General features: G+C 47.9%; 1 pseudogene; it reads right to left on the reverse strand.

Moving 5' to 3' along the window:
* Nucleotides 1-6697: 6697 nt before the first annotated feature.
* Nucleotides 6698-9998, reverse strand: part of LOC107106369 — a 52185-nt pseudogene continuing 48884 nt past the window's right edge.

The raw sequence follows: 9998 nt of genomic DNA on the forward strand, positions 1-9998 counted from the left end.
TCCAGCTCTAACATTCTATGATTCTATCTCTATCGTCTGGAGATGACTTGTAATTCTGGGAGATCTCCAGTCCAGACCCCATCTGGGAGATGGCAACTCTCCCTGCAGGTGACATCTCAGATGGCTATAGATGTCCCGAGGGGAAAAGATGGAGGCCACAGGAGTGAAATCCAACCAGCAGAAATTTGGGCTGACTCCAGGCCATGGCCATTCAGGGAGTTGTCTTCTTCGATGCGTGGTTCCTGCTGTTTTAGTGGTTTCTGTATCATGTCTCCAATGCCCCTTTTCCTTGACAGGGCATGCCCATTTTGCCTTCTGCCACCAGGACAGCTGATCTAATGGCCTGGGGTGGGGGGGAGCCAAGAAGCCAGAGACAGGGAATTAATCCTGGAAGAGTAGCACAAAGAGGAGGCAAGAAGAGCCCCATGGGCTCCTGGCTCTCAGTGGGGCACCTTGGGGCTTGATGGAATGTCCTCATTGGTGGAGGGAAAATGTCAGAGATGTCCGTATGGAAGAGACCAAAGGGTTTTCTGTGGGGAAAGTGCATGGTCCAGTATTATTTCGAAGTCCCTGCTTTCTCTGCAAAGGCCATACTAGACAGGACATGTGGGTGACCACTTCCCTCCAATACATGGGACCCAGGAGAGAAAACAGAAGCAGATACTCTGAAAAAAAGAATAGAGAAAAGTTACCCAACATGAAATCAATAATGATATCCCACAGCAAAGGGGCAGGCAATATTGTGTGTGTTGTTGTTCAGTCACCCAGTTGAATCCGACCCTTTGCGACCCCACGGGCCACATCACGCCAGGCCCTCTGTCCTCCGGAATTTGCTCAGTTTCACGTTCGTTGCATCGATAACACTGTCAAACCATCTCATCCTTTGCCGTCCCCTCATAGTAAATAGATTTTAACCAGTGTTCCCTCTAAGCTGAGTTAGTGTGACCTTGCTCACAGTTTTTTAGCCTCCGGCTCACACCTTTTTGTCCTTGCTTAAGAAGGATGGCTCCAGAGCAAGGTAATGTATGCAGTAGCCAAAATGCTCACTCATAACTTTAATGCCAGTAGCTCACAAAGTAGAATTCTTGCCCACAGGACTCCACAGCTTAGAGGGAGCACTGATTTTGAGTCTTGGTTTTGGAGCCTGTCAGCTGCCTTGCTAATTCCATTTGCAAAAAGGCAGGACTCACCTTTCTTTATTATCCTCCCACCCAGGTGGAGCTTTGCCTTTCCATTCAAAGAGCCCCCAGGACTCCTGACATCAAAGGAAAACGATACTTGGAAAATCCTTAAGCATATATATTTTTTTTAAGTGTCAAAGGCCCCCGGTCACACAGAGAATTTGCCGTGCAAAAGGCAAGAATGCCGGGTGGATTTTCAGGGTGCGATCACACCACATCATTTGGGAAGCGTAGCGCACCCGTGGCCAACCCGTGGTGTCCCGCCAAAGATGCAGAGTTAAAAAGTACCAAGGAAAGTGCACTAGTATCCGGAAAACGCGTGGCACAGGCGGGCGTCCGATCGCGGGAGTGCTAGTATCCCGTGGCATCTGGCACCCATCCACGTCCCGTCACAAACCGAATGTTTTTCATAAGCGCATGCGCACAACCACGAAACTGAAAGCCGTGCTGCTCTGCGGAAGTGAACATGCGCACAAACACGAAATGCTTGTGTGATTGTGCTGCACCGCTTCTTTGCCATGCTGCCGCATCGCCGCGTGATCGCCAGCTAACAGCCTAAGCACGGGGACTCAGGGGACCGTGTGATCGGGCTACTACGCTTTATTTTGCTCCGGGGCGAACAGCCACGCCCCCCCCCCCCCCTATTTGGTCCATGTGACTGGGGCCAAAAAAATTTTTTTTTAAGCCTGCTAACTCCAGGCGGAAGACTCATCCCTAAAGGGTGAGCTGGAAGGAGGCTGAAGACAGAGAACAGAGGGATGGACTGTTCATTTGGGCCCTTCACAGCCTTGGCCCCACACGTCTTGAGGGACTTTCAGGCCCCATCTCTCCCTGTGCCCCAACAACTGTCTTCAGGTCACCACCAGCTGGCTTTTCCCCCACTTTGGGTACCTTAACTGGCATCCTCCAGAGCCCTCCTTTCTCTGACTCGCTTCTGGGGTTTTGCCACTCTACGGTGGCTGCAGTGTCCATTCTGCCGGGGACTCTACTCCTGTCTTTTCTGGAGCTGACATGGTTTGTGTAGAAGAAGAAGAAGAGGAAGAGGAGAAGATTGGATTTATACCCCACCGTTCACTACCCTGAGGAGTCACTTCCAATCTCTTTTCCCTTCCCCTCCCCACAACAGACACCCTGTGAGGAAGGTGGGGCTGAGAGAGCTCTTTCGAGGACTGCCCTTGAGAGAACAGCTCTGAAACAACTTGTGACAAACCCAAAGTCACACCAGCAGAGTGGGGAATCAAATCTGGTTCTCCCAGATTAGAGTCCACAGACTCCACACTCCTAACCACTACACCAAAGTGACTCTCTGTAATAACCTATTTCTATGCCAGGGCACTGCAAACAACCATTTACCTTCTGCCGCCAGGACAATCTATGGCAACATTTCTGGGCTCCCAGAGAATGGCAGCATCTCTCCTGCCTTCCCTCTAGTTCTGCCGCAGCCTCCCCTGAATCCCTTCTATTTCTCAGTCAAGTGTATATTCACCTGTAAGGGGGGGGGGGGGCTTCTGAGGAACATTCCCCCTTCGATTGGAACATTCCAAGACACTGAAAGGCTGGACAACACATCCCATTACCATGTCAGATCACACAGGGAAGCCATTAAAATACATAAACATAATCACAATTTCAACAGAAAAGAAGAGAGTTTAAAATAAATAGGGCATGGTTTCCAGTCCTGAAAAACACAAAATGCTCTACATCTTACAACAGCTCTACAGATAAGATTAGAATTTCAACAGCCAATCCAGATGCAAAAGAACCTCCTTCAGGAAAGCTCCTCCATTAGCATGTCACAGCCTCGGGAACTCCTACAAGAGAATGACTCAGCCCTACCCCACCTTTCTGAGTAGATATAAATTACCTGCCTACCATTTTTCTTCTCACCTTGACACAGAGAGCACGCCATCTTTCTGTGTTTACACCTCTGAGGATGCCAGTCACAGCTGCTGGCGAAACGTCAGGTCCTACAATGTCAAGACCATGGCCATACAGCCCAGATAATCGACAACAACTAATTCCAGCTTCCATCAGACAGCGCCCTGTTTCCCTGACAGCGGCAGGGCTGCCATTCTCAGAGTGGGACACATCTAACGAGTTCGCACCCTCCCCTTGGTCATTTTTGTTTTGAAGCTAGCACTGGGTCACAGGCATATACAAAAACACAAGAGTTCCTGCGACTGTGGTCTCTTGCTCACGGCCTGGGGGACCAAGGGCTGCCTGCTGCAACTGGGAACAAGATCTGCCTGTGGAGGCGGGGAGAGAACCCGCCCCCCCCTTGCACCAGGCAACCAGTAGCATCACTGGCCTCTCATAGGACTCTGGCAGTGCAGCCTTGGACAATATCACACTCTGCTTACTTATCCTTTACCATGCTTTCATGAATGCCGGATGGCTCCTTACCTTGACCTCCTGATGCTGCCTCGTGGCTCCATGCCATAATAACCATGTGGCTGGACTACTGTAACACACGCCACGTGGGTCTGCCCTGGACGTCCAGCTGGTGCAGAACACCACAATTCAGTTCCTACTAGGTTTGAGGCACAGAATGCATACTGAGCCCATTCTGCAATAGCGATCGTGGCTGCCTATTATTCTTCCTGCTTTGACCTCCAAAGTTGTCCAGAGCCCAGGGCTCACCTCTCTACAGGACCAGCTCTTTCCACATGTTCTAGTGCAACAGCTGCACTCATCTGAGCTAAGCCAAGGGGTGATTCAACAGAAGAAGAAGAGACTGGATTTATACCCCACCCTTCACTACCAAAGGAGTCTCAGAGCGGCTTACAAACTCCTTTCCCTTCCCCTCCCCACAACAGACACCCTGTGAGGTAGAGAAGATGAAGACTGGATTTATACCCTGCCCTTCACTACCGAAGGTGCCTCAGAGCAGGTTACAAACGCCTTTCCCTTCCCCCTCCCCACAACTGACACCCTGTGAGGTAGAGAAGGAGGAGACTGGATTTATACCCTGCCCTTCACTACCGAAGGTGCCTCAGAGCAGGTTACAAACGCCTTTCCCTTCCCCCTCCCCACAACTGACACCCTGTGAGGTAGAGAAGGAGGAGACTGGATTTATACCCTGCCCTTCACTACCGAAGGTGCCTCAGAGCAGGTTACAAACGCCTTCCCCTTCCCCCTCCCCACAACCGACACCCTGTGAGGTGGGCAGGGCTGAGAGAGCTCTGACAGAAACTGCTCCTTTTTTCCCCGAGAACAGCTGTGCCAGAACTACGGCTTACCCAAGGTCATCCCGCAGGTGCAAGTGGAGGAGTGGGGAATCGAACCCAGTTCTCCCAGATTAGAGTCTGTGCACTTAACCACTACACCAAACCGGCCTGGGAGGATGACATTCCTGGTACAATATTCGAGTCCAGTGGCACCTTGAAGACCAGCAGAGTTTTATTCTTTATTCTTATTCAGAGTTTATAGTTTTGGTGTGCATGCACACTTTTTCAGAGACACAGAAGTGGAAGCTTAACAGTTCAAATATATAGGCAGATGTCTCTACATAGGTGGACAGCAAATTAGAATACAACTTAATGACGATGTTCTGAAATACGCAAGACTTAACAGCAATAGCAAGCTAAGTATATACGGTCACCAGGTCACCATTTCTTTCGATTTAATTGGGGTGGGGGACAGTGTGGTGATGAATATGTCATTTTGTTCTGTCTCTTCAGGCCAAGGCGGCTGCCCACCTGAGTCTATATTCCTGGTACAGTGCCCAGTCTTTACCACGCCACCCTGCCTTGGGGCCACTGTTAAGAACCCCCCCCCCACTCTCTAAGTCTTACTTGGGAAAGAAAAAACTCACTTCAAGGCTTAGGACGCTAGCAAAGAAGACAATTTTGAGCATCTGGGTTCGAATGCAGCCCTTAGTTTGGTGTAGGGGTTAAGTGTGCGGACTCTGATCCGGGAGAATCGGGTTTGATTCCCCACTCCTCCACTTGCACCTGCTGGATGACCTTGGGCAAGCCGTAGTTCTGATAAGAGCTGTTCTTGAAAAAGAGCCATTTCTGTCAGAGCTCTCTCAGCACCACCTGCTTTACAGGGTGTCTGTTGTGGGGAGGGGAAGGGAAAGGAGTTTGTAAGCCGCTCTGAGACACCTTTGGGTAGTAAAGGGCGGGCATAAACCCAATCTCTTCTTCTTCTTCTTGGTGGCTTCATCATGTGTACCCTTTTCCATTCATTTCTTGCTCGGCTTAGGGGTTGGGTCTGTTGGTGAGGCTGTTTATATCTGACTTGTTTGCATTTGCTTTGGGTTAACGTTTGGATTTCTCATAGTGTTTAAAGGGCAAGATGCTTAAGTGGCGGGAACCACCATCTTCAGGGGTCTCAGCTGGGAGTGGGTCATATTTCAGCATTCTTTGGGTCTTTTGGAGGGGGGTATTTTTGTATTTTTTGTGTGCCGATGCCTGTGAGTCGTGGTTGACTTCTGGTGACCATTAGTGTGGCGGGGAAGATGTCCAGAGAAGTGGCTTTGATAGAGCCTGCCTCCTCCTCCTGGCCCTGGTGTTCTTTGGAGGTCTCCCATCCAAGTACTTGCCTGCTCAGAGCAGACCCAGCTGTCTTGCTGGAGCAGAAGAAGAAGATTGGATTTATACCCCGCCCTTCACTACCCGATAGGCTTACCAAGTGGCGGCGGGGGATCCGCATGTCTTTACAGGATCCCTGCTGCGGGGATGGCAACACGCGTTGCACCCGCCGTCGCCAGGATGTGACGCTACGCGTCGCTCTGGCAACGGGACTCCAAACAGCCCCGTTGCCAGAGCGATTCATAGCGTCAATTCCTGGCGACGGCGGTGCAACACGTGTCGCCGTCCCCACGGCAGGGGTCCTGCCAAAACGAGGCGGACGTGACTGGCCCAAGGTCATCCAGCAGGTGCAAGTGGAGGAGTGGGGAATCAAACCTGGTTCTCCCAGATTACAGTCCGTACACTTAACCGCCACACCAAATGGGCAGAGGGGCACAGGCGATCCTACAGGTATGAGGGACCCAGGCTGTGGCAGGCTTTTGTATGTGATGGCCAATCAGTTGTATGTGGGACAAATATAGCAGCTTCTCTCCCTAGCCCTCACTTTTGAGCTGTGAAAACTAGTTGAATGAAATTAACCCTGTGGCGACTGTCTCCTGCCGCTGTGGAAAAAGGAAACCAGCCGCTTCAGACACTATCACAGGAAATGCAGATGGAGGTCGTCGGAGAGGCATCCCTGCGAGGGGGTTGGTTTCCCCCAAGAAAAGTTCATTTCCCTATCCAAAGCCAAAGCTGCTTTAATGAATTGTTAAATTTGCACCCTATCTAGGGATCTGCACTAACCTAAGCTCTTGCAGAATTTAAAGCCTTAGTAGCTGAACTCAACTGCAGAATGAGACATTTATGGAGCAAACTTTCTGAGAGACTCGTCTCTTCCAGTACAATGAAATATTAGGGGGCCAGTCTTCAGATCTTGTGTCAGCAGAACAAACAGTGAACTTCTTAGAGGTAATGGTTTTTATTTCAGATAAAGCATGCTCTTTGTATTAGGTGAGAATTTGATGAACAGGTGAAAGTTAATTATACAAGTACAGAAGAATGCACGCAATATAAATCAGGTCTACTAACATTTCTCAAATTTAGCTAAATACCTAAGCATTACAATTTGCTAAGATATAGGAGAGCCGTTTTTTAAACTGATAGTCAGAAGGCTGTGTACAATGAGAAGCCCATTACATGTGATATGCTCACCCAATATAAGGTCTTTTCTGATCGGAAGCCTCCAGTAGAAAGCCTCATTAGACCCTTATGCAACAGTCTTGACAGAGGGAGAGAAATAAAACTTTTGACCTTGAACATGTGATTGTTTTCCAAATAAAACACTTGGGCCCTAAAGCGATTGTGCAAAGCAGTAACTATATTAGGTGAACTAGAATACATCTTGATAACTGCCATTAAATACTCAAAGCAAAGTTATAAGACTCAAGACAGCAGTTGTTCGCAATTCCAGAGCAATATATCTACAGGGGTTATGAAACTACATAATGCATCAACATTCAATAATATAATTAAAACCATGAATATGCAACATATTTTCTCTTCACTGTGTGCATCCTTCGGTGGGAAGTAAGGTGTGCCCTCTGATGGAACCTTTTCCCATACTGCAGACATTTCTATGGTATCTCCCCTGCATGAATTATCTGATGCAAAGTAAGACCGTAACTCTTTCTGAAGGTTTTTCCACAATCCACACATTTATATGGTTTTCTCTTTTGTGTGAATTTTCTGATGACCATTTAGGTGTGAACTCTGACTGAAGCTTTTTCCACATTCCAGGCATTTGTATGGTTTCTCCCCTGTGTGAATTCTTCGATGGGAAGTAAGAGTGTTACTGTGAGCAAAGCTTTTCCCACAATCCAGGCATTTATATTTCCTCTCCCCTGTATGTGTCCTTCGGTGGGAAGTAAGGTGCACGCTCTGACTGAACCTTTTCCCACACTGCAGGCATTCATATGGTTTCTCCCCTGTGTGAGTTCTTCGATGGTAAGTAAGAGTGTTACTGTGAGCAAAGCTTTTCCCACACTCCATGCATTTATATTTCCTCTCCCCTGTATGTGTCCTTCGGTGGGAAGTAAGGCCTCCACTGCAGCTGAACCTTTTCCCACACTCCAGGCATTCATATGGTTTCTCCCCTTTGTGAATTCTTCGATGGGAAGTAAGGCCTCCACTGTAACTGAACCTTTTCCCACACTCCAGGCATTCATATGGTTTCTCCCCTTTGTGAATTCTTCGATGGGAAGTAAGGCCTCCACTGTAACTGAACCTTTTCCCACACTCCAGGCATTCATATGGTTTCTCCCCTTTGTGAATTCTTCGATGGGAAGTAAGAATGGAACTTTGATTGAAGCTTTTCCCACACTCCAGGCATTTGTATGGTTTCTCTCCTGTGTGAATTCTTCGATGGGAAATAAGGTACACATGCTGACTGAAGCTTTTCCCACACTCCAAACATTTGTATGGTTTCTCCCCTGTGTGAATTCTTCGGTGGGAAATAAGGTACGTGCTCTGACTGAAGCTTTTCCCACACTCTGGGCATTTATATGGTTTCTCCCCGGTGTGAATTTTGTGATGGGCACTAAGGTGTGAACTGCGACGGAAGCTTTTTCCACACTGCAGGCATTTATATGGTTTCTCCCCCGTGTGTATTCTTTGATGGGAAGTAAGGCTTCCATTGTAACTGAAGCTTTTCCCACACTCTAGGCATTTATATGGTTTCTCCCCTGTGTGAATTCTTTGATGGGAATTCAGGTACACACGCTGACTATAGCTTTTTCCACACTCCAGGCATTTATATGGTTTCTCCCCTGTGTGAGTTTTCTGATGGACACGAAGGTTTGAACTCTGACTGAAGCCTTTACCACATTCCAGGCATTTATATGGTTTCTCCCCTGCATGAATTCTTTGATGGGAAGTAAGGGAGTGACTCCAACAGAAGCTTTTCCCACACTCCAGGCATTTGTATGGTTTCTCCCCTGCATGAATTCTTTGATGGGAAGTTAGGGAGTGACTCCAACGGAAGCTTTTTCCACACTCCAGGCATTTGTATGGTTTCTCCCCTGTGTGAGTTCTTCCATGGGAAGTAAGTTTTCCACTCTCACTGAAGCTTTTCCCACACTCCAGGCATTTATATGGTTTCTCCCCTGTGTGTATTCTCTGATGAACACGAAGGTGTGAACTCTGACTGAAGCTTTTCCCACACTCCAGGCATTTATATGGTTTCTCCCCGGTGTGAATTCTTTGATGGGAAGTAAGACTGGCACTGTCAATAAAGCCTTTTCCACACTCCGGGCATTTATATGGTTTCTCTCCTGTGTGAATTCTTTGATGGGAAGTACAACTGGAACTATGACTGAAGCTTTTCCCACACACAAGGCATTTATATGGTTTCTCCCCGGTGTGTATTCTTTGATGAGAAGTAAGTTCTTTACTAGTCTTGAAGCTTTTTCCACACTCCAAGCATTTATATATTTTCTTGGTTTTACACATCCTTTGTTGAATATTAATGACTGAAATTTCAGTGAAGTTTTCCTTGCTTGCAGTGTGCTTGTTCATGTTGTCTCCTTGACATATGTTTTCCTGCAGAGAGTTATCTCCCTGTAAAACACCGGAATAATTCCTCCCTTTAGATGGGTGTTTCCCCTCCTCCTTTCTTGGTGCATCCAAATATTCAAACTTCCCTTTCACACTGGAACACGTATCCTCTTTTTCCATCCGTCGGTGTTCTTCTGCTTCATTTGCTGACTGCCACATCTCTCCTGCTTAAAAGAAAGGGAAACCTAGTGTGATGGTATGACCCTTTCCCCAAATACCTAATTTTGAGCACAGTAGCACCTAAAGACTATAAGCTTTTGGAATCAGTGCTCCCTTCGTCATACTTGACTCAGGGTGGAGATCTCTCAGTCTTTTTATCCCAGTCAGCGGGTGGGAGGCTTGTTGTAGAAACGGAACTCAGGATGTAGAAGAGGTACCATGCACTTTGCAATCGGCTAGATCAGAACAAAGGAGAACGGCTTAGGGGCAGGTTTCCCTCTAAGCTATGTAAATGTGAGCTAGATCACAGTTCTTTAGCCTCCAGCTCACACATTGTTGCCTTAGCTCGGGAAAGAGGGCTCCAAAGCAAGCTAATTGATGCAGCAGCCGAATCACTCGCTCACAACTTTAATGCCAGGCGCTCACAATGTAGAATTTTTGCTCACAAGACTCCACAGCTTAGAGGGAGCATTGCTTAGGGGGAGAACAGACACGCTTAGAGGCAGAAAATTAGTTTTAGATCTAGGGAAAG

The sequence above is a fragment of the Gekko japonicus genome, unplaced genomic scaffold (assembly GCF_001447785.1).
Source record: "Gekko japonicus isolate JY-2015 unplaced genomic scaffold, Gekko_japonicus_V1.1 scaffold5166, whole genome shotgun sequence".
Taxonomy (NCBI): Eukaryota; Metazoa; Chordata; class Lepidosauria; order Squamata; family Gekkonidae; genus Gekko; species Gekko japonicus.